Source organism: Saccopteryx bilineata, chromosome 3, assembly GCF_036850765.1.
Source record: "Saccopteryx bilineata isolate mSacBil1 chromosome 3, mSacBil1_pri_phased_curated, whole genome shotgun sequence".
Lineage (NCBI taxonomy): Eukaryota > Metazoa > Chordata > Mammalia > Chiroptera > Emballonuridae > Saccopteryx > Saccopteryx bilineata.
Window position 1 is genome coordinate 56,690,493 of NC_089492.1, and position 25,516 is coordinate 56,716,008.

A 25,516-nucleotide genomic window follows, 5' to 3' on the forward strand; every position below is an offset into this window, starting at 1 on the left:
GGCCTCGAAGAAGTGAGCTGTGAGGGGCCCCGGTAGGCTGTGAGCTGTTGATAGGTAACAGTGCCCCCTGCCCCCACTCACAGCCAGGACATTGGACCTCACCCCTCCAGCCCTGGACTGAATTCTGCCAACAACCATGGGAACTCAGAGGAGAAATCAGAGCTTCTTCAAGGAAGGCCTTTCAGACCACACCTTGATTGCATCCCTCAGAGGCCATGGGCCGAGGCCCCAGCTAAGCCATGCCTGGGCCCTTGCGCAGAGCTGTGAAACAGTACATGGGTGTGACCTGAAGCTGCGGAGTTTGTGGCAATTCTTTACACAGCAACAGAAAACTGATACCGATGGGCGGCCAGGAATGGGGTCACTAGAAGGGGATATTTGAGTCAAGAGCACAGGAGAGAGTATGAAGCAGACAGCGTTCTGTGGGCAAGGCCCCAGGCAGAGGGACCCGCTCTGAGGCAGAGGGAACCTGGAGCTGCCAGGCAGGGGCAGCGAGGGTCTGCTTGGAACCAGAGTGGGGAAGGCCATGGGGCTGCTGTTCAGGTTTGGGCTTTTGTCCTGAAGGTAATGGGAATTCATTAGAGGGTTTGAGACTGAGTGACGTGGCCTGACCTTCATTTTCCCAGGTCTCTGTGGTTTCTGAGTGACCCCTGTAGGAACTTAAGCCTGGACAAGACCAGTAAGACAGATGCTGTAATCCGGGCACAGGTGATAGTGGCCGGGGCCAGGGGCCAGCTATACAGGCGGTGAGGAATGGTCAGGTTCTGGAAATATTTTGCAAGTTGACTGTATAGGATCTAATGACAACTGGGAAGTATGGTGTGATAGAAAGAAAAATGTAAAGAATGGCCCAGGGTTTCTGGCCGAAGCACCTGAGAGTATGAGGCTGCCATTAACGGGCAGAGAAGTGTGATGGGGACAAGTTGGCAAGGAGGCAGCTCACTTTGGCACCCCTTCAGCCTGAGCTGCTGATGACATGCATGTGTGTAGGCCAGGGTGGAAGGTGGACTGAAGCCATGCAGGTGGTCTCATTAGCACATTGTGGAGCTAGAACCATAGGTTCCTAAAAGGGTCACTACAGATAGTGTCATTCCTAATCCGGAGGGACCCGAAACATGGAAGACACGAACAAGGTCCGTCGGTTACACATCAAAGCTTTATTGTCTAGCTTGGCCAAGCGGCAGCAACTCCGACAGGAGAGCACGCCGGCCCTTTGTTCTACCTAGTTTTTATAGTTTTGTAAGTGGGAAGTACAGAAGCAAAAATTGTAATTAGGAGCCCCTTACCACTATTGGTTATAGTCATATGTCCTTTAACATGATAGGACCATGTTCAATTTGCAAGCCATACATCATTTTGGAGAAAACAAAATTTATAAGTCAACACAATGGTAGAAAGATGTCTCTTTACATGTTAAAGGCATTCCTATATTATCTAGTGTTTATCTGCCACCTCTCTGTCCAGAGTCACACGTGTTAACCACACACATTTACATAGGAGAGGTAGTTTTGGTGGGGACAAATGCCTGCAAATGGCTCATTGCTATGAGAAAAGGTTTATTTTGGCTTTTCTCTCCCTGTACCTGGCTAGCCATTTACCCCTTTGCATTTACAATACAATGCCAAGGGCCATCCTGGTCATGCCAATCACACAGTACAGAGACTATTTCTCTGCACACCTTAACCCAAATTAATAAAATGTTCTTCAAGCCTCCCAAAATATTAATATTAATTCTGTAGCTTTTGGTACTTTACAACACCTGCGGGTGAAGTGGCTCAGTGGCTCCTCAATAGGGGAGAAAAAGGTTGAAGACTCAAACTTGGTGCTCCAGTAAAACATTTTCAGCTATTTTACTTCCATGATTTTTGTGTTTTATTATAAGCTTTTTGTTCAATATCTTGCCTGACTTAACAATGTTTTTATTTTCCTCCCCCAAATTTCAGCTTGCTTTAACACATTTTCAATATGCAGAATTATATATTGGACACTGGCAGGTGGGGAAATGAATCTGGATATGAAATCCCTGTCGCTACCTCCTGACTGAAAGATTCCAGCAGCAGATAGGGCAGGCTACACCCAGAGGGCCATATCCTTCCTTCCTGAGGGCAAATAGATGTGCCCTTCTAAAGTCTCTTTCCAACTCCAGCTGAACAAGAGCAAGAAGTGTTTCTCAACCACACCCTAGTCCTCACCTTCATTACTGCAGAATTGGTAAACCATCAGTGTGGTTTTTCAAAATGCCATTCACGGATGACTCGTTGCTAGCAGGGTGCAGTTTGCTGTGCATCTTCAGTTAGATAGAGCCAGACAGATACACAAGGATTTGGTAAATAGGAGGAAACAGAGACTGCAAAGGACGTAGCAACTGAAAGTTGGTGACAGTTGTGTGTGGACCCTTTTGAAATCTACATTTACCCAAAGCCCTGGGACCAGTATATTTTCACAAGAGTCTCCTGAGATTGGAGAGAATCATATATCTCGGAAGCAAAAGACGGTGCTACTGTGGCTGCAGCTGTTATTATATAAGTACTTGCTGTAGTTTGTAAACTTGTTTCTCAGACAAGTGACATATTTATTCGGATATCATAAAAATTCACAATTATTTAATAGCACTTTCTCAAGTCCTTTTCTGTTTGGGTTTTCTTTCCCCCTCCAGTTTTCTGTACAATTTGATGAAAGAGTCTCTTTAATATTGAATTGCTACATTCTCAAATTAGTACCTTTTAAAAAAATAGTCACATGAATGGTGATATAAAATCTTTTGAAATTGAGACAGTTATTTACATCCTCTCTTGTTCCAGAAAGGACTTGTGTGGCAACCTCTGGGAGTTTGGGTTTTGAGTGGATTGCCTTCTGTCATGAGGGTGCCAGCCCAAGTCAGCCATGCTGGCTTGTCACCTGGGACAGTGCACAGCGAGGGTCAAAGAGCAACCACATTTTCCTATGCCGCCTGACGGACAGTGGTAGAGCCCAGCATAACTGTCCGCCCTACCTGCCGCGGGCAGGCGTGTACTGCTGAGGATCTTGTTAGCCGGCTTCATTTGAATATGTTCATTCTTCTCTCACCTTACTGCAGCACCTTTTTTGTCATTTTTTCTTTTTATTTGGGCTTATGTTTCTTTTTGGCATTTAAATAGTTACCATTCCTGATCTGAAGATTATATTTTAATTCATTTCCCTTAAACTTGTAGACATAAATTCTTTTGTGTCATTTGAGAAGGATACAGGCTTTTCTCTACTCCCTTAGTGTTTTGTGTGTTTTTCAAAGCACATGGCATTTTAAGTGCCCTTTTGAAGTTGAGTGAAGCAATTGTGCTCTTAAGTGACAGAAGTGACTTTTTTCTTTTTTGAGGTTCTTGGGCCTGTTGAGATCCAATCCTGGTCTAATGAAGCCTTCCCTTGTAAGTAGAACACCCTGTAGCCACCTGGAGTCACACATAGGACATGCTCTGTTTGCAGCTGTGACCGCATTAGCACCTGTTAATGTGCTGTGTGCGTAAAAGGATAAACACCTTCAAGTCTTGTTTCATGATAAAAATTAGCAACATCAAGAAATTAAAAAAACATTTGCCACCTCTAACATTATACAATTGGATTCAAAAGGCCTTGCTTTTTATAGTATTTTTTTCCTCTGTAGTATTAGTTTCCAATATATATTAAAGAATAGATTCTATACTGTTTTAGTCTAGTCTACATCAGAAGTTGGCAAACCATAGCCCGTAGGTCAAATCTAACCCACTGTCGGTTCTTTTGTGAATAAACTTTTATTGGAACACAGCCATGCTTATCTGTTTCTGTGTTTGCTGACTGGCAGGTTTCACGCTGCAGTGATGGTGGAGGAGCCTTGACAGTGACTGTTGCCTGCAAAGCTTAAACTATACACTTTGGCCCTTTACAGAAGTTTGTCAACGTCTAGTCTAAAATATGTTACTTTAAAAAAAAAATTGAGTGAGACTCAGGAGGCAAGGAGGCAGAGACAGACTCCTGCATGTGCCCCAACTGGGACCCACCCAGCAAGCCCACTAGGGGCGATGCTCTGCCCATCTGGGCTACGGCTCAGTTGCTTGGCATACAAGTTATTTCAGAGCCTGAGGCAAGGCCATGGAGCCATCCTTAGTGCCCAGGGCCAAATTGCTCGAATCATTCAAGCCATAATAGCAGGAGGGGAGAAGATAGAGAGAGAAGGGGAGGGGAAGGAGTGGAGAAGCAGATGGTTGCTTCTCCTAAGTGTGCTGACCATGAACCAAACCCGGGACTTCCACACGCTGGGCCAACGCTCTACTGCTGAGCCAACTGGCCAGGGCCGTAACTTTTTAAAAACTAAAAATTTTCAGTCATGAAATTATTTTTGGATTAATTGATATCTGTAGCTTTTTAAAATTGTTAGGACACTTCCATCAAGAAAAAAAGCCAGTGGTTATTTTAATAAATAATATTTAACTGTTGTTTACCTTTTTAGTACCATTTCATTTCTACTAGTTATCAAAATCTATTTAGAAGCATAATCTGTGGAATAGTAAAAAAAAAAAAAAGCATCAAGTCGCACTAACAGGGAACACTGACATTTCTATGTAAACCTAAGTATTAGGTTGCATTTTCATAGGCCTTGGTAACATTTAAAACTAAAATCTTCATGAAGGCATAATTCACATGTCTCCCGAGGTATCCCTTATAAATCACCCAAGATGACATGTTTATAGCCTGAAATGAAGGCTGAATTTGCTTTGAGTAACATCAAAAGAGAGCTAGGTTTGCATAGATTGCTCTGTGTTTGTGTGTGTGTGTGTGTGTGTGTGTGTGTGTGTCGGGAAGGATTTCGATGCTTTTCTGATAGGTTCATTACATTGCCATACTGATGCATAGTTTATTTAAACTGCTGTTTCATTTTCCATAGGCTTTTCCTTGTTAATGTGTGTCCATTGTGACAAAGACAAACCCTCTCTGTCACACCACTCTGTCTATCCCCATTCTGAAGGTAATAACAGGGTATCCACATGTCACATGGACCCTCAAAGATGTTCCATCTTTGGCTGTCTTGTGCTTTGGGGGCCAAGGCAGGACACAGGGCTCAAAGTGAAGAAGAAGCCTATGTTTTCTGTGGGAGTGGTCAGCCTTTCTCTCCTGTCCCGAGCTGGTAAATGAGGCTGCAGAGGCATTGTGTTAAATGCTGCTAATCAAATTATGCATGGTTTATAGCCATAGGCATACCATGGCCGAGGACTTAGTGCCATGAAAACACATTCAGCTGGTCCTGGGCAACCTGGAGGGCTCTGCTCCCCTCTGCGGGCCCCTGCAGTTGGTTGTTGCTCTCCTTACTGAGGGCACTGGGCAGCTCACATGTCCGCAGCCTGGGCAGCGGTGTGAGGGCTCCCAGAGCACAAAATGCTGGCATGGCTGAGGAAGTGTTGGGCTTAACTGTAGAGTGCTTAAGGGGAGGTGTGTGTGTGTGTATGCATGCGTGCATGCGTGTGCACACACACACACACACACACACACACACACAAGCAGCTGAACACACGGTGTCAGCAAGTCTGCTCTTCTCTATTTCCTATAGATTGGGAAATTACACTGTAGTTTATTTTCCTAAGCAGTGAAGCTGAAGGCTCTGCCCTTTCAACTGTTCTATTTTTTTCTACTTCTGTGAATCAAGCTTGAGCATCCAAGTTCCCCAAAACTGACTGTTTCAAATGGAGAGTTCCCCATTTCTGACCTTCCCACTCCCTTCACAGTCACCCTTTAAATTTCCTGGGAAGGCTCGGAAGCTCCGGAACAATGGTGCAGCTTCGTGGTTCAAAGGCATGTGTTGGGGTTGACTGCAGGTATGCCCCCTGATTCCACCACTCACTGGCTGGTGCCTTGAGAGGGTTATGACCTCTCATTCCGTTTCCTCGGCTGTAAAGTGGTGATAATAGTATCTGCTGCATGGAATGTAGCAAGGATTAAATGATGAATGTGTTTTAGTATGGGACCAAGCACACAAAAGTATTCAATAAACGTTAGCTGTTCTGGGCCATAACTGAGTGAAAGACTGACCTCGTTCTGTGTTAATTCTTCATCCCTCAGAGGTGGCTGCCCGGCCGTGCTGCTTTGAATTGTCATACGTAGTGTCAGTGGGAACAGTTTGCCCTCTGGGGACAGGTATGATATGTCTTAGAATTCTCTGTATGTGGCTTTGTAAAGTCAGAACACCCCATTATTAGTTCTATGGGCCAACCCCCACCTGCTTCCCCTTTTGAAGCTATGAAATAGCTGCTGATACAACTATTTTATTTAAGAAACTAAATCTTAATGAAATTGAGTAATTTAATCTAAGGTTATGCAACAAACAAGAATTAAAAAAGATATTCAAATCCCAGACTATCTTCATACCTTCTTTAACTCAAGATGCCTCAGCTGTATGTTTGTTTTTTCAATTTTTTTGAAAAAAGTTTTTTTCAATTACAATTGCCTTTCAATACTATTTTTTCTTAGTTTCAAGTGTATAGGATGGTGGGTAGACATTCATACAATTTACACAGTGATCACCCAATGAGTCGAGTACCCACCTGGTACCATACATAATTATTAAAATATTATTCACTATATTCACAATGCTCTACAGTCTCACGACTATTTTATAACTCCTTCAATTTGTACTAATCTCTTCACCATTTTTACCAACCGCCCACCCCTTCCGTTCTGTTAACCATCCCTTTGTTCTCTGTATCCATGAGGCTGTTTCTCTTTTGTTTGTTCATTTATTTTGTTCTTTAGTTTCCACATGTAAGTAAAATCATATGGTTTTGTATGTTTATTTTTAAGAGTGATATACAAGTCACTCAGGAAACAAAGGCAAGTTCTGTAGGTATGTTTATATTAAATATGTATTAATTTCTTCCAGAAAAATGCTTTATTATAAATATGAGACAAATGAAAGAATACTTGGCTAGGTAAAAGCTGAAGAGGCAAAAATAACTGAAGAAAAGGTGTTTTAAAGGGTATTACAGTGGTTAACTGTTTAAAATAAACTTTTCAAGGGATTACAAATAGAAAAAATATTCTCAGATCCTGATAAAGTGATCTGAATATGAAAGCACAATCAGACTTTCAAATAGCTAAACTCTGTTATAAATTCATGTAGAATTGGGTCATTGTTTCTCTTTACATGTCCATAGCATACTACATATAGTTGGAGTTTGAAAGATTCAGAAGAATTTAAAATAAAAATAATTTTATTAAGATATCAAATTAATAGCAGAATTTATAAAAACTTTGTAATAAGACTATAATATTGTTTTCTTAATATAATATGCATTTTTTAGGTAAAATTTGCAGATCTTAAGCATACAGTTTGATAAGTTCTATCACATCTATACAGTCAGGTAACCACTCTAATAAAGATAGAGAACATTTCCATCACTCCAGCAAATTCTTTTTGCCATTTTCTTCTCACATCTCCCTTTTTCACCCTTAGAAGAAATCATTGTTCTAGTTTTATCACCATAAGTTACTTTTGTCTATTTTTAACTTCACAGCAATGGACTCCACAGTAGTAAGTCCACTTTGCACTGGTTCCCATCATTTAGTGTCATGTCTTCGAGATTCATCCTTGTCCTCTCAGTAGCTCCTTCCATATTGCTGAGTAGTATCCCACTGTGTGCATACATCTCAATTTGTTTATCTGTTCTTCTGTGAATGGATATTTGTATTGTTTCCAGATGGGTACGTAGAATAAAGTTGCTATAAACATTGTTAAACAAATCTTTTTGTGGGCATATGTTTTCCTTTAGCTTGGGTGGGCTTGCTGGGTCGGAGGTAAATGTTTGATTGACTTGAGACTTTCCCATTAGTGGTGTATGAGAATTCTAGTTGTTCCACACTCTTGCCAACATTTGGTATTGTCTTTTTATTTTTAGCAATTTGAGTGGTTATGAAATAGTGTCTTCTTGTGGTTTTAATTAGTGTTTCTCTCATAACTAATGACTTTATATACATTTTCATGTTTTTATAGATCTTTTGTATATCTTTTGTGAAGATATCCTTTTTATGATGGACTCTGTCTTTTTTTATATTGATTTGTAGTTCTTTATTTTTTTTTCCTAGCTAAAAGTTCTTTTTCCAAATGCATATTTTGGATATGGTTTTTCCCATTTAGTGTTGTTTCCTGTTTCTTTTCTTAACAATGCCATTTGCTGAGCAGAATTTTAAAGTAGTTTTAGAGACTAATTTGCCATTTCTTTTCTTTTACATTTAGTTTTTTTTTGTGACTCTTAAGAAGTTTTTACTTGCTACAAGATTGCAAAAATATTCTCACCTGCTTTTCTCCTAGAAGCTTGATAGTTTGTTTTTAATATTTAGGTCAGTGACCTATCTAAGGTTGGTATTTTTGGTGAGAAACAGTGTCACTGTTTAACTGTTTTTTCAAATGGCTGTCCAACTGTTCCATTATTATTTGTTGAAAATATTTTTCATTCTCCATTGAATTGTCTTGAGTTCCTTTGTCAGAAAATATTTATAGTTGTATATATTTGTGTATGTATTTCTGGACTCTCTCTTCTGCTTCATTGGTCTGTTTATTCTTATTAACACCATTGTATTGGAATATCACTGTCTTTATGAAAGAGCTTCTTATTCTTGTGTGGGTGGAGGATACTGGCTTCTCATTGGGAGAATAGAGGAACCACCTTACCATGGTTCACGTTTCCACCAAATGTGAAACATCACTAATACATGACTCTGACATGGAATTTTGCAAGTGGAATGTGTTTTGCAGTTGGATGACTTCAGTTTGGTCAGATATAAAAAATTTGTTGTAATCCATTTCACTTCACTGCAAATTAGGCCCAGGAATAATGCTGAAAAGAAATATGTATGAAGGCATGAATGAGCACAAATTATAGAGCACTCCAAACTAGTCAATCAGAATGGATGGTAAGCTAACTGAAATTTTAGTTCTTTTCAGACAACGGAGACCAACCAGTGTTTAAAATAACAATGCTTTGCCTGACCAGGCGGTGGCACAGTGGATAGAGCATTGGACTGGGATGCGGAGGACCCATTTTCGAGACCCTGAGGTCGCTAGCTTGAGCGCGGGCTCATCGGGTTTGGGCAAAGCTCACCAGCTTGAACCCAAGGTCGCTGGCTTGAGCAAGGGGTTACTCGGTTTGCTGTAGCCCCCTCCCCCCCCCCCCGTCAAGGCACATATGAGAAAGCAATCAATGAACAACTAAGGAGTCGTAACGAAAAACTGATGATTGATGCTTTTTATCTCTCTTTGTTCCTGTCTGTCTGTCCCTATCTATCCCTCTCTCTGACTCTCTCTCTGTTTCTGTAAAACAACAACAACAACAAAAATAAAAACCAAAAAGAAACACAATGCTTTAGTATTGCTTTTTCTTGGTTGACAGTGGAGTTTTCTTTTTTCCTGCAAAATAGATTCTTCCAAGTAGTACACAGCATACACATCGTTTGGGAGGACAGAAAATTTCATCTTGTAAAAAGAGAAAAAGAGACAGAAAATATTCCATTCCATTGTTGAAAATAAGGAAATTTTTAGAAAAGTAGTAAATTTTACTGCTCTATCTTCCTCTCTTGGCCTGTGCTAGGGTTTGGAGCAGGAGGCATGTGCCCACACGTGCAGGGCCCTGGCTGTCTCACCTGGTGCATCTCAGGGAGTTGGAATATTGATTCCTACCAACTTGACCACCCGTCACAACCAATTGGGATCAATGCTTGTAAGATTTTTTTACTTCCTTCACCCAGAGAAGTCAGGATCCACTCATTTGTGTGAGTGGTGCCCATTGTAGACAAAATAAAATTAACTAAGACTTACCCCCTCCTCCACCACTGTACCCCACCCTCAGCGTAAGGGAATCTCAGATACCATCTTTATAAAGCCTGGCACTAACTCATATCACATAGTCAAGCTGTTTTTTTTTTTACACAACAATAAAAACAAAAGTGAAAATTGTGCTTACACGTGGTGGGAAGATGATTAAAACTGTAAAAACTTCTTTACTAGAACAGTGGTTCCCAACCCCCGGGCTGTGGACCGGTACCAGTCCATGGGCCATTTGGTACCAGTCTGCAGAGAAAGAATAAATAACTTACATTATTTCTGTTTTATTTATATTTAAGTCTGAACGATGTTTTATTTTTTTAAAATGACCAGATTCCCTCTGTTACATCCGTCTAAGACTCACTCTTGACATTTGTCTCGGTCATGTGATACATTTATCCATCCCACCCTAAAGGCCGGTCCATGAAAGTATTTTCTGACATTAAACCGGTCTGTGGCCCAAAAAAGGTTGGGGACCACTGATCTAGAATATGAGCCGATGCCATTAAGAAATCAGGTGGGGGCCCTGGCCAGTTGGCTCAGTGGTGGAGTGTCGGCCTGGCGTGCGGAAGTCCCGAGTTCGATTCCTGGCCAGGGCACACAGGAGAAGCGCCCATCTGCTTCTCCACCCGTCCCCCTCTCCTTCCTCTCTGTTTCTCTCTTCCCCTCCTGCAGCCAAGGCTCCATTAGAGCAGAGGATGGCCCGGACGCTGGGGATGGCTCCTTGGCCTCTGCCCCAGGTGCTAGAGTGGCTCTGGTCGCGACAGAGCGATGCCCCGGATGGGCAGAGCATCGCCCCCTGGTGGGCATGCCGGGTGGATCCCGGTCGGGCGCATGCGGGAGTCTGACTGCCTCCCCGTTTCCAGCTTCAGAAAAATACAAAAAACAAAAAAAAAAAGAAAGAAAGAAAGAAATCAGGTGGGCAGTTCCTCTTTCTGCCTTCTGGGCTCCTGCAGTGCTTTGCCACTAACCCATTAGGTACATTATGCCATTTGTTCCCATTAGGGAACATTTCTGCAATATTAATTTAAAAACCTTCTATATAATTTACTACGCAAACCACTTGTGTAAGCTTGACTTAGACTTTATGATAAAATACATTTATCGTGTGTCATTCTATGTGAGAGGAATTTAAACTCTTCTCTTCGTTAGGAGGGACCTGCCTACAGTGGAATTAAAATAGCTTCTCCCTGAATGGAAGCATTGACTTGGCAAAGATATGAGCGGTCATTCAAGAGGAATGTAATCAAATAGTTGCAATTTAAAGTAGTTTTAATCTGACTGTGAAAATAAAGTAAAAAATAAACCCAAGAAAGTTTCCTTAAAGTGAGTTAATGTACTGCAGATCACTTCCAGTTTCAAAGCTAATAACATACACACGATAAAAGTAACAAGTAATGAAGCTTATCTTTTCCATGTGCTTGTTCTCCCTGATACTCTGATGCTGCTTAGAAAAGGTGCCCTACATAAAGAGAACCCACATCTGCAAAAGTGACTTTCAGATACTATCAGGTCCGGTAATGTATGGAGAAGTAACTTTTTTCTTTATTGTGTCTGTAGCACCTAAATTGTTAACCCAAGGAACAACCTTAAATAAGTGACACAGATTTTCTGCTTTATTTAGAAACTATTCAGATGCTCATATTTTCAAAGGATTCTTTCTCTTCAAATAGCTTCTCTCTCATTCTTGAAGGACACAGTTATTTTTTCTGTTAAAGTCAGTTAATGGTAAATGTTTCCAGGAGAATAATACCTGTTAAAAGGAAAAGGTCTCATAGTTATTATCGCTGCCCTTAGCAGGATTACATAATGAAAGCATATTTCTTTGTTGTAAAAGAAAACGTGGTGAAGGATCTCTATATATGAAAATAGAAACAGGGAGTCTAGCCTTACCTGGTGATGGAGCAGTGGATAGAGCGGTAGCCTGGGATGCAGAGATCACAGGGTTGAAACCCCGAGGTTGCCGGCTTGAGCGTGGGTTCATCAGCTTGAGTGCAGGGTTGCCAGCTTGAGCGTGGGATCATAGACATGACCCCAATGTGCTGGATGGAAGCCCTAGGTTGCTGGCTTGAAGCCCAAGGTCGCTGACTTGAGCCCAAGGTCACTGACTTGAGCAAGGGGTCACTGGCTCAGCTGAAGCCCCCCCCCCCATCAAGCACATATGAGAAAGCAATCAATGACTAACTAAGGTGCAATGAAGAATTAATGCTTCTCATCTCCCTCCCTTCCCGTCTGTCCCTGTTTTTCTCTCTCAACAACAGAGAATCCAGATATAGAACACGTTATCATTTATGAAAAACAACATTTACTAAAGGAACTGGGGGTGGGGGGTGAATATTTTCAGTAGGGAAAGCATCTTGGCTTTACAGGTAATTACACACTCAACTGTATAGATGGAATAGAGCTCAATTTGCTTCAAGAGAAATTTTGGTTAAACAAGTCTATTTGCATATTAATTTCTATTGTGTAATTAAAAAAATTGGTCCCTGGATATAATTAAACTCTTTAAAATATATACATATAAATGTAAAGATCTTTCTGATGAAACCGTCAAATCATTATCTATCAATATTAATGATATGGAGCTGTAGTCACAAGGCTTTTTAAACTGTGAAAGTAAAAATAGAATTCATATGGGCAGACACTGAAAAAGGTGATTGCTTTACTATATTTTATATTTGATTCCCACAATAGTAGTAACAATCCATAAAGCTTCAGAAACTTGCCAAGATTCCAGTCAATTCTGAATCATGCTAATGTTTCTAACTTCATATCCAAAGAAATTATTTTTCATTTTCTCCTTCACTTAAACCTACTGGCTTTTTTCCAGACATTTGAACCTGACCATATCTTTCTTCTAAGTGTATAAGAATTCCTTTAAATAAAAGAAGAAAATTATCCAAATAACTATGGGAAGAAATATCTAAGCCATACTTAGCAATGAGGACTTGCATCAGTGCCAACAGAGGCGAGCCCTAATGTTTAATAATAATCAGAAAACTGACAGACAATCCAGTCTGAACTTTTGGTTCCCACCGTAATGGTTTGATTTATGGCTGGGTGTGATTAGTACATCAAAAGCGTGTTTGCTGATGATGTCACTTACCAGCTGGCTGACAAAGCTGAGCTGCACCTAGACTGGCTGTAGGACAGACCCAAAGACTAGGGCACTGAGGCTACAAGAATCTCCATGCCTGAGGCTTTAGAGGGCGACTCATTAAAAACTTACCAGGTGTAGTGTTTTTTCCATGGGTGGGAAAAAATACAGAGTTTTAATAAACAATTTATGTTTAACATTAGTAAACAGTTCAGACAAGTCAACCGTGCAGAAACAAGGACTGTTTACGTTGTGGCATTTGCCCCTGGATATTTTCTCTGCATGTATGCACCGACATGTATGTATATATACACAGAGAGATAATTTTTACCAATCTAGAATCATAATATTCATTGATTTATGACTTCCACTTAATATTCAGCTGTATTTCTCTTTGCTAAATAGTCTTTCTTAATACATAATATCACTTTTAAAGAACTGCATAATGTTCCACTAATTTTTATTTATAGAGCATCATTTATGTAATGAATTGACTATTGTTGAAAAAGATTTTCATTTGTTTTTGCTCTAGAAAGTATGATAAATACCTTATGTCTATTTTTTGTGCATATTTTCTATTATTTTTATTTATTTGTTGTATGTGAACCTGTGAACTTAGGATGTTTTTCCCAGAGTGAATGGCCAGAAGTAAAGGTATACACATCTGTAAAGTTTTCAAGAACTCTTTTTCCAAATTACCCCAGAAAAAATATTTGTGCTTATTTAAGTTCCAGAATATCTCGATATTATTAATAAACTTTTAACAGTATAAAATATCAATCTGGGTTGTGCCCAGGACATGATGGTTATGTGTTTATATTATATATTTCTTTCTCTGGGTCAAGAAAAGGTCAGTAAAATGGAACAGTTTTTCTAATAACATTAACATCATTTGGCCTGGATGTTTTAATTTTGTCATCAGCCAACGAGGAAGAACTTAGATAATGTCTGCAAAATGCTGGGCACTCCCTGAATGCTTTCTTTATATAGTAACTCCTTTCTTCATCCTCATGCTGCAGATGAGAAAAGTCAAACATAGAAAAGTTAAGTAATGTAACCAAAGTTCCCAGCTGGAGAGTCACTAGATTGGGATAAAATATAATGGGTAGAAGATAAGTGTGTATTTTTCTAGCAACATAATACTGCCCAAAGAGTGTCATTCAGGGTATGACCTCAGAAGTTTTGATATGACCCATTTTCAAGACAACTATCCTTTCACCTCTACTGACTTTAAAGGGGTCAGAAAGGCCCCAGATGACTTTCATAACAAATTATGTTCTTGTAGTTACATATTTGTTTAGATAAAAGTCTAATCTTTCAAAGTTTGTAATGTTAAAACATAATGATGGACATTCATGCCACGCATACTTGAAGTTCTTCCACAAAGCTTTTGCTTAAAATACAGTGTGTCCGTAAAGTCATGGTGCACTTTTGACAGGTCACAGGAAAGCAACAAAAGACGATAGAAATGTGAAATCTGCACCAAATAAAAGGAAAATCCTCCCAGTTTCTGTAGGATGATGTGGCAGCATGTGCACGTGCGCAGATGATGACATAACACCATGTATACAGCGGAGCAGCCCACGACCATGCCAGTTGAGATGTGGACGGTACAGAGGAAAGTTCTGTGTGTTCTGTGGCTCACTAAATTCAAATCCGTGACCAAAGTGCAACGTGAATATTGGCACATTTATAACAAAGTACCACCACATAGGAATAACATTACTCGGTGGGATAAACAGTTGAAGGAAACCAGCAGTTTGGTGGAGAAACCCTGTTCTGGTAGGCCATCAGTCAGTGATGAGCCTGTAGAGGCTATATGGTATAGCTACCTAAGGAGCCCTAAAAAATCTGTGCGTGAGCCCACATCGAACTGCACTGAATAGGTATGAAACTGGGAGAGTTTTTCTTTTATTTGGTGCAGATTTCATATTTCTATAGTCTTTTGTTGCTTTCCTGGGACCAGTCAAAAGTGCACCATGACTTTACAGACACTGTATGAATCACTAGAAGAAAAAAAAAGGCAATGAATGGTATTGGCAAGGATTTGAGACACTGCCAGGTGCCCACCTGAACTATAAAGTGTACCCTACAGGAGGACTCACGCAGTCTGCTTATGGAGCCTCGCAAGATGATTGTCCAAACATAATCGTATTCCTTGGCGGGAGGCTTCCCAGGAGACCCCCAGAGCTGAAGTGCCAATGGTGTCCCACAGTGACGTATAAGGGGGACTCTGAGGCTATATTCAGGCAGGGGGATCACTTCGTGGTAAACAGATTAGGATTCTAATAACCCAAGAAGAGGGAGCTGAGGGCTGTGTGTGGCCTTTGTAGCAGCTGGAGTAATTTGCAGCAGCCTGATTCTGTTTTTCCCAGGCCAGCTGCATTTCAACTGCACTGAGTACCCCCTATGCCCTGTATGCCACATTCTCAAAAAAAAAAAAAAAAAAAAAGGCTTATGTGTGGGTGTTCTGAACAGAGAAGCAGAGAAGGAAGGGGCACTGATGACCTGTATGCTTGCCCAGCAGTGAGACTTGCACTGCATGAGTATTCATGCCTTTCCCTGGCGTTGGGTTGGGAGGTGTGCTGAGCCCTCACAGTTTACAGGAGCTGCTTGATAGCATCTCTCCCAGTTCCACGTGCTGTGAGTTTGAGTTGTTGGCCTGAAGTACCACAGCAGAAAGGGAATGCTACAGCCGTCTGTTCCATCACTCACTTACCCACCACTCTTGTTGTGGGTTGGGGTCTGAGGCTCACCCTGGGCCATTCTGGACTGCAGCCCCTTCCCCTCTCCTGGCAGCGCTGGGAAGTAGACCTGGGCTGGGTGTTCTCCGTCAACTGGGAGGTATATCAGCTTTGGTAGCCCAGCCTGTGCTCAGGCCTCCCCACACCCAGGTCCTTGTTCCTCCGAGCAGAAACTACTGCCCTGCTTCCCTTCCAGCGACATGGAGTTTCACAAACAACTCAAATTGAGACACTTTCGTCACAATATCCTGACTAGTCTGAAGTTAGGTGAGAGCCGTGAATCATTTTTAGTGTGTGAACCCGATTTCTTTTCAAGGGGAGAAAGCTGTAACAGTTCAGTGTGGAAATTCTCAGTACATAGGCTTTTTCCTTTCCTTATTCTCCAAGGTTAGGGAGTCAAAACAGAACTTGAGGAAGCCCTTTCAATGAGATAAACCCATTCCAGTGACCGCCTGCTCCCACTTGCCCATTGTAGAGCATGTGAAACGTACACATTGTGTTATTTGTGCAGTGAAGGGTGAGGTGAGGGTTTTGACTTGGAAGGCAACGGGAACCTATTACGTAGTAGGAAGAACTGGGAGAATGAATCGGCAGTCAGATTTCCAGAGGGCTTTGACCTAATCCTTTTCTTCCACTCTGGTGAGCTGTTTGCAGCTGTCTGCACGCCATCTTGTGCTGCCTGGCCTCTCGGGACCTTAGCAGCCCTCATGGACCTCCCCACACACAGCCAGAAGCCTCCTTCTGTCTGAGACCAACTCTCCACACCCGCTGCCTACTCACGAGCTTCCATAGCAGCCTGTGCAGCAGTTTACCTGTAATACTCACTCAGTTGTTAACGAGTCACGTAATGTTTATCTCCCTGATTAGAATGGATGCTCCACTGGGAATCAGACCACTGTCCCACTGCCTTCATTATTCCCAATGTCCCCCCAGACCTTGCACATAGTAGGTACCTAAGACTAGTTATTGAGTGAATTAATGCCTTTTCAGATTCAAGGGAGAGTTGATTGAAGTTCTAAGACAAAAGCGCTTATTCCAGAGGTTAAAAAATATATATGTTCACCTAGTAGAATGGCAGTAAGAAAGATTATCAATTAACTGTTGCCAGTTTCAGACAAATATTTGTTCTAAACATGCCAAAAGATTAAGACCTAAGAAGGGACAGTTGCCTCTTTTTCTTGGAATATGTCTGCTTAATGTCTTACACAAAATGGGCATGAGACAAAGTAATCAAACAGCTTTTTAAAAGTGCTCCTTTTTTTGAGCTTGCAGTCTGTAAAATGAAGAAGGCAGAGCTGTTGGCTGTTTCCTAAATAAGTGCCTGAAAGTGTTACTAGTCTGTATCCTGGCACCCTCCAGGGAGCTGTGCCGTAGGCTAAATCACGGGAGCCAATTCCTCTTGGAGAACTTAGCTCCTGACAATGGTAATTGTGCTGTGACAATTCACATGGACGGTGCTTTGAGGTAGCACAGGCATCTTCTTTAGCAGGCATGTCTCCATCATGTTCTGCAAGTTTGTGTTTGTGTCTACATTTATATGCAGTTTTTCCACTCTTGAATTTACGGACCATGAGTTTCTTCGCTTTCCTTTATGAGCTATACCATTTCTTTCCCTAATTTCCCAAACAGTTTATGGTATGCAAAGATTGAAGAATGAAAAACTGCCCCTTAGTCAATATTCCTTTTCCACAGCTACTATTAATCCCTGGGAATATTTAGTGCCTTAGAACAGATCATAGCCTGACCAGGCAGTGGCTCAGTGAATAGAGTGTCGGACTGGGACGCAGAGGAACTCAGGTTCAAAACCCTGAGATTGCTGGCTTGAGCGAGGGCTCATCTGGTTTAAGCACAGCTCACCATCTTGAATCCAAGGTTGCTGGCTTGAGCAAGGGATCACTTGGTCTGCTGTAGCCCCCTGGTCAAGGCACAAATGAGAAAATAGTCAATGAACAACTAAGGTGCTGCAACAAAGAATTGATGCTTCTCATCTCTTTCCCTCCTGTCTGTCTGTCCTTCTCTCTCTCTCTCTCTCTCTCTCTCTCTCTCTCTCTCACACACACACACACACACACACACACAGATCATAATGGTTGTTGAGGATGTAGCATTTTGTAAAGGTTTTCAAATAAGAATCAAAACAAAACAAGACTACGAAAATGAGAAGTTTACATGTTATCACTGGATTAGAGCTTGACTTGTAGAACATAGAATTTCTGGGAATTATGAAAATTAATATTTAAACAGATTAACAGATTTGATTAATATCAACCCAGGACTGTTAATTTGTAGGACGTATTGAGAAGAAAGGGAAAACCAATAAGTAAAGAGTCTGCAGGCTACCTTCTGTCCTTTTCACATAAATTCATCATTTCAAATTAAATCAAACACCTCATTACAAACTTTCCATAATTTATATTTTATAGAAAACACTTTTCATGTGTGTCATACCATTTAATCTACACTGCAAGTCATTAGTGAAATATAACTGTCAGCCCATAATTTACTGAAAATTCCTTTTAAGATCGGTTCATATAGAATTAAGTGAAATTAGTGACTATTAGATAGCCAAAAAGAAGTTGGTGAAGTAATTTTTCTTACCTCAGTAAAGACCCATAACAGCTCTGTATGATTAATCAAGTCTGACACCAGCTTGTCACTATTAATTATCTAAGTGGTGTTTCTGATAAAACCTTACAATGGAGAAGTGTTCAGACACTTCTTTTTTAAGTAGTGTGTTACTGGAAAAGAAGGTAGACAATCTGGTGTGGTGAAAAGATTGCTGCTATTAATAATAGCTTACTTTAGAACTTACTCAGTGACAGTCCCTATCCTAAGTGCTTACAGGTCATTGTCAATACTTCTGCAAGATGTCTCCCATTTTAACCTCTGAAACACAGAAAAATCCAGTCACTTTTCCCCAGTCACACAGGTAGGAAGTAGCTGATCCAGAATGTAAACCCAGGTAGTATGGCTGTTCCAGTGTAAGAATAGAAACTTTTCACCTATGCATCAAACTGCCATTCACAGGATTTGGCTTTTAGAACTAATTTTACCATTAAATTATTCAGTAGGCAGACTTTTGTTATTGAAAATATATGCTGTAAATAATGGTATTTAGACTAATAATTAAAGGCTTATGAAAACTCAAGAAGGTCAAGGGGCATACAAGCAAGTAGTACACAGATCATTTTCTTAAGAGAGAAATTTAAATATATACAATAAAGTCTAAAATTTTTTCTTTTACCTTCTCCAAAATTTGTGGTCCATCTGACCAGAAAAATTTCTAATTTTGTCTAATATATCGTTATACTAACTATATCATCAAGTTTGGTTTGGTTATCATAAGTCATAGAAGTTAACAGAATTTACTTTGAACTCTGTTGCTTGTGTAGGTGAAGGGTTTCCAGTTTCTTCTTAGCTTTGAGTTTTACTCAATGTTAGCCTCAGCACAGATTCAAAATAAGTATCTTATTTGATAACAGCTCATCATTTTAGGCTTAATCTAGGCAAATTAGTTAATACTTTATTGAAGATCATACAGAAACTCCACAATAATTTGAACTCCTTAATAATTTGACCTGGATTCAAGAATAGGCACGTTTCTTTAATGTTTGTTTTTACAATGGTTTCTGATATCTCTTTCCATCTCTGGTAGCTCTGAATTATTACTCATCACTGTCATCAAGATTATGATTTCTGACACCTTGATTAGCACTTTTCCATTATGCACCGAATTTGCATGGTATTTCAAAGTATGAGGGAGACTAATTATCACTTTGAGACAAGTAAGTGGCAAATTGCTAATCAGGGTAAATAAAGTAAGACCAAGATTTTCTAGCCTGATTGCTAATATGCTGTTGATTTCATTATTTTTTCCTCCGTGCTGGAATCTGTAATTTAAGTTAGCTGGCAGCACTGTACGCTAGATTGAACCACACTCTTTGTTTCTCTGGATTGGAGGAAAAACAAGAATGTACTTTAAAAATCACCTACAGTTTATGAGGTGACACATTAATTCTAAAATGACAGGAAATCAAGATGCTTTTTGTCTGTGGGGTTTAATTTATTAAAATTTAATTTGCTCGTGTGCTTTGCTTCAATAGCTCTGTGCTAGCAAACTAGCTATAATTAGATTAGCAGCCTGCTAAACGCTGGTGACAGCCTGCGCCGCAGAGAGCATGTGCTGGATTCTGCCTGAGCCTCTCCTCATTGGTTGCTAGCATCGCTGCTCGCCAGTTTGATAGGTTTCCACTGTACTCTTTATGCATTGGAGACATAGATACAGAGATACTCTACTGTGTTCAGGCAACGGTGGAGGTGCTTAGCTGGTAACGTTAAAGAAGGAAGAAGGCACCGAAGAGAAGGCGTTCTTTGTTGTAGAGCGTCGGCAGTCACCGACTGCCAGCTGCCAAAGGAGATCAGTGGGGAAGTTTCAGTTCATGGTAATTACTGAGTCTTTATCTCACAGGAAGAACACAGCCATGCATGAAAGAAAGCGTGCTCATCGTGTCATCTGTTTAATTTAATCTTGCTTTTTTGTTAATAGCATGCATACATTGCATACATGGTCCCGCGTTACACACCAAAATGTGTTCTCTTAGAGAAGGCTTGGCTGGTAAACAGCTACTCTGCTCATGAAGGAATGTTGTTTTCACCTGGGATTCAAGAGTGCATGTGCTGGGGAGTGATTCTCATTGGTTCTCTTCTGTTTTGGAAAGCCCGATGTTGCATCAATTTAGGTGTCTTTGGAGGTGTGTTTCAGTGTCCGGTGACTTTGTGTGCAATGAGTCCAGGCTCCCCTGAATAATGAGTAATCAAGGAGAGTTCAGTGAAACACACTTTAATTAGGACAGGGCAGCAATTTTCCTGATGTCAGTGCAGCATCATAGGAGAAGTAATGTGCTATTGTTTCTTCCAAGATGAGTGCAGCCTTCATTTTGGATGGTTTTCTTTGTTTCTTCTTTTGTAGTTTTCCTTAAGCCTTTCTAACATAGAGAATGATGGCATATCCCATTCTGCCAAAAATATTTATAGGTGTGTATTCAGCTGCGCCAAGCAGAGAATTTTTGACTCCGGGCTTTGTTTTAAAAAGGGATGTTGCTTTAGGAGTTGAAATTAATCACAGGAAGGTGGGGTTCTTACCACCTAGACTAATGTTTGACAACATTTTTAAATTTCTGTTAATGGTTGATGGATTATTTTCCAAATCAAACAATAGGTAATATTAAATTCTATAATAAAGATGGTAAATTCTGAAGGAAAAATATTTAAATAGACAAGGCTGACTTTAAAGATACCCAGACAAGTACAGTGTGAGTTTTTGTTTCTCAGTGTACCTTTTCCATAGAGTTCTATTTTATTTCAGAAGAGCCCGTGCTACCATTGAGTCCTCAAACTTAAATATTGATGTGCTTACCTTATCAGACTGTGGAGACCACAGAAACTTGTGTATTGAGTCACCAGTCACACGGCTGGCTGGCTGCCACCATGCGTCTGATACCAGTGGAGAGTCCTGCTGATATCTGAAAGCTAGCAGGAATTATTTCCCTGCTCCTGAAGAGCCAAACACTGCCATTTAAGTATTTATTAATAGTACTGCTTTGATTTAAAACTGTATGCTGGCTAAAGGGGTTCAGTGTATTCTTTGGTAGAGGAAAACTTTATAGAACTAACTGTGTTCGCTGCCCCCTCCCAAATGCCCTCCCTAGTCCATCCTGAAGTGCAATAAATCTTCCAATGTAGTATCTCACTCAAGTATCAGTTTTAAGGACTATTATGAAAGATTGTCATTTATTTGTTATAATACAGTATTGTCTGTAATGAGAAAGTTTGATAGTTGTTTATTGTAATACAGGGTCTTTTATGACTTTAAGGAATCTACTGTGTTCAGTTTTAAGATACCATGTGTGCTGAAACAAATGTGAGAAAGGGCACTCTACTGAGTGCTTACTTTTCTTTAGATCTTTTCTTTAGATTTCCTTGTAAACCTCCCGGCCCCCGTTCAGATTTCAGTAGGTCGTAGCAGTGGTGGAAGCAGTTTCAATGACAGTGTTGTTGCTCTTCTTCACATGTCCAGACACCGCTCTCCCGGTTCACGCCTTCATTCTCTGCTCCTGCCGTGGGTGTGGAGAATAATGACCGTTTCTCTGTGTCCATAGTTAGGCTTGGATGCTCGTTTGGGGAAGAATAAATTGATAGCATTCCATAATTGTTTTTCCCTCTCCTTCTCTTCATCTCCTGAAATACTTCCTAAATTACTTTGGTCTTAGAGAATTTCTAAGAAATAGACTGCCTTAAAAGCAAACTATTGTCAAATGTGAAAATTGTTCACTTCCTTTTGTAAGCATAGACCCGTTAAATGATGTGCCACTGGAGGCTGTGGGGACTATTCTAAGTGATGTTGACTCTCAAGGATCAAGTCTTAAAAGACTCTCAATGTCTAGAAGAGACTTCTTCAAAATGTAACATAAGTGGTACATGTATATTGTGTACAGTACTATGGTGGCCTAAAGGACCTTCTAACATATACTAAAGGGGCGTTTTTTCTAATGGCATCAAATGAAATGTTCTTTATATTTTTGCAAAATAACAAAATCTGCACTTTTAACTTTACCAGAATTCCATCTTAACATTTTTTAACTACATTAAAAAGAATATATATTTCTGAGATAATAAAATAAATCTCTTGGGCCCTTTAAAATTTTGTTTTCTGCCCTTGTAATTTCAGAGCTATTTATTGATGAGAGAATGACATTTCTGACCCATCAAATCGGTCTGTTAGCAGGAACTAGAGTATAAAACATAATATTTTTTTGAAAACAGTACCTGTTATAAGTAATACTTTCAAACATTTTCTCCTAGGCACTTTTAATCATAGCAGGGATAAATGTTCATCAGTTTAAAAATGAAAAGCACTTCATGTAGCCTATAATGGTCACAAAGAAGCTTGGCTGAACAGGCCTGAAATAATTGTAGAAAGGACGGAGCGATGGGCAACACCTGCTATTGGAAGTAGAAGGATAGGTGGCTCTGCGGCTGGTCCTTTGGACATCTGTGGTGTGAAAAGGACTGAGAGAGTTCTGTCATTAACAATATATATTTTAGAGTTGACTCTACTAAATTTTCCTAGATTAGAAAAATATTTGAGGCCCTGGGCACTTGGCTCAGTGGTAGAGCATCAGCCTGGTGTATAGATGTCCTGGGTTCAATTCCTGGTCAGGGCACATAGGAGAAGCTACTATCTGCTTCTTTACCCTCCCCTTCCCCCTTCTCTCTCTATCTCTCTCTACTCCTCCTGCAGCCATGGCTTGATTAGTTTAAATGGCAGCCCCCGGTGCTGAGGATGGCTTCCTGTGGAGTCTTTGCCTCAGGTACTAAAAATAGCTTAGTTGTGAACATGGCCCTGGATGGGCAGAGCATCGGCCCCAGCTGGGGGTTGCTGGGTTGATCCTGGCCACGACACATGCAGGAGTATGTCTCTCTATCTCCCCTCCTCTCAATTGGAAAAAGAAGAACAATAAAAAGAAAAATATTTGAAGAGACATTAGGTCTGTCATCTAAGTGTATTTATTTTTTTCTTCTACTATTTTATTCAATAATTAGGGGCACCTTCCATGTGGTGGGTTCTGTGCTAAAGCCTTAGCGAGAGAAGACACAGCCTACCCTGCAAGAAGCAGCCTACTGAGGAGAGTCAGCAAAAACATAATACTAGGGAGTGAAGGAGAAGAACAGAACACTTAGCTCGGTGAGTCCAAGCAGGGGTGACTAGCTCTCTAGAAAGGTGGGGGAGCTAGAGGGCTTCAGGAGAAGAGACCTAGTCAGGCCTGATCCAGAATGAACCGTTTCCCACTCATCTGGCACCACATCCTCTGCTGTGAAGGTTAAGTGGAGGTAGGTGTGGGCCACAGAGCTGTTTCATATTTTATATCAACTTTCACTATGTCTTCTTTGTGATCTGTATCAAACATAATCAGTTGACCCTTGAACAATGTGAAGGTTAAGAGTATTGAACCTCCCTGCATATTCAAAACTCCACATACAACTTTCTGACTCTCAGAAAATTTAACTACCCTCAGTATCCACAGGGGATTGGCTCTAGAAACCCGCTGCAGATACCAACATATGCAGATGCTCAAGTCCCCCAGAGAAAATGGCCTAGATCAGTGCAGTCAGTCCTTTGTATGCGTGGACTCCCAGCCGAGCGTAGAAAACAGTACAGGTAATTATTGAACAAACCCCACGTATAAGTTGCCCTACACTGTTCAAAACCATGATTAATCGTCAACTGTATAAACTTTTTTTTCCTACTATCTCTTCTTAGAATACACGTTAGATTGTTTGGTGTGGAAGTATTTTTATTTATTTTAATACGTTTACATCGTATGGGATTTGAAAAAATTTTCAAGGTATCTGGAAATTTTAAAAAGCGCTTAAAGGACTTGCAGAATACTTTCGTTACTGTGGGCATTGCCAAGAATCATCATTTGCTATTGAACTCATGTTGATGTTTTATTTATTTAACTCAGTTATTAAAGTCATTTGTTTTGCATGTGCTTATTAAAGACAAGCTTGTAAAATTTGAGCTCTGACTATAACACTTGCATTTAACCTTACTAGGATTAAGGCCTTTTGCTTTCCTTATACATTTAATTAAATTTAGACATATTTTAAATCTTGCCAACACTGGAGGGAAAGTCCACTCTCAGAGTTGCATATTTGCATTAGATCTTGCCACCAGTGAAATGTTTACAAGAAAACAGAGGCTGCATTTCTGATGCTGCAGGACATACAGTCAGATCCATCCTAAATGCCATAGTGTTTTGCCCAGGTCGGCTTCCACACTCCTTTTCCACAAGCCATCCTGCCCCAACCCTTACTCTGAGTTGGAGGTGTTCTCAGCTGATGGACTAAGCCAGCCACTCTCTACCCTGATGGTCTCCCCTCTAGTTCCTCCTGTCTCTGCCTGCTCCTTTCTGGCCTCCTTTTCTACACTCTTTTAAGTAGATATTCCCCATATCCTTCATCAGCTTTCCTGTCACCTGCTTTCCATTGGTTGGTTCATGCCACTTCTGTTCACCCTCCCCCCCAGGGCCCTGGCTGCCCCCTCCGCCTGGAAATTATTTCCCTCAGTAGACTCATGGCTCACTTCCTCACTGCCTTGAGGATTTTGCTCAAGTGTCTGCAACTGCCATCCCAGTGGGACATTCTGAGATAGTATTGATTGCAGTCAGTCTCCTCTTTCAGGGATGGAGATGCTGAGGTCAGAGATTTTGGCCTTAACCCCCAGAACCTCAAACAGAACTTGGTCCCTGAGTGGGCCTCAGGCTCCTGTTCTGAAGCGGGGATTGTGTACCAAAGGGCCTCTCCGGCCCTTTGAAGCTCTAACAGCCTATCTTGCACACCTTGGGTCGATTCAGACTCAGTTCCAGAAATGAGATGACATCCTGTAAACCTTTATTTATGTGACTTCTCATACTTTGACTTTTATGTTCTTCTTTCTGTATAATCGCTCTCTATGGTTAAATGTCTCCTTAAAAAATATAGTTGAGGCCCTGGCCGGTTGGCTCAGTGGTAGAGCATCGGCCTGGCATGCGGGGAACCCGGGTTCGATTCCCGGCCAGGGCACATAGGAGAAGCGCCCATTTGCTTCTCCACCCCTTCCCTCCTTCCTCTCTGTCTCTCTCTTCCCCTCCCGCAGCCAAGGCTCCATTGAAGCAAAGATGGCCCAGGTGCTGGGGATGGCTCCTTGGCCTCTGCCCCAGGCGCTAGAGTGGCTCTGGTCGTGGCAGAGCAACGCCCCCTGGTGGGCAGAGCGTTGCCCCTGGTGGGCGTGCCCGGTGGATCCCGGTCGGGCGCATG

The 25,516-nt window shown here is 41.0% G+C and overlaps 1 protein-coding gene across 10 annotated transcripts in view; it reads left to right on the forward strand.

Moving 5' to 3' along the window:
* FAM110B (family with sequence similarity 110 member B) overlaps positions 1-25,516 on the forward strand; it is a 161,578-nt gene that overhangs the window by 64,390 nt on the left and 71,672 nt on the right. The window contains exons 1-2 of one of the 10 annotated variants that reach the window (XM_066266166.1): positions 19,972-20,100; positions 23,261-23,402. The exons of 7 other annotated variants lie outside the window; for them this stretch is intronic. The gene's annotated coding sequence lies outside the window, so the exon portion shown is untranslated. Of the gene's footprint in view, positions 1-6,056; positions 6,139-19,971; positions 20,101-23,260; positions 23,403-25,516 lie in introns of those variants that run through there. 2 more of the 10 variants (XM_066266168.1, XM_066266167.1) reach the window with 2 other exon arrangements.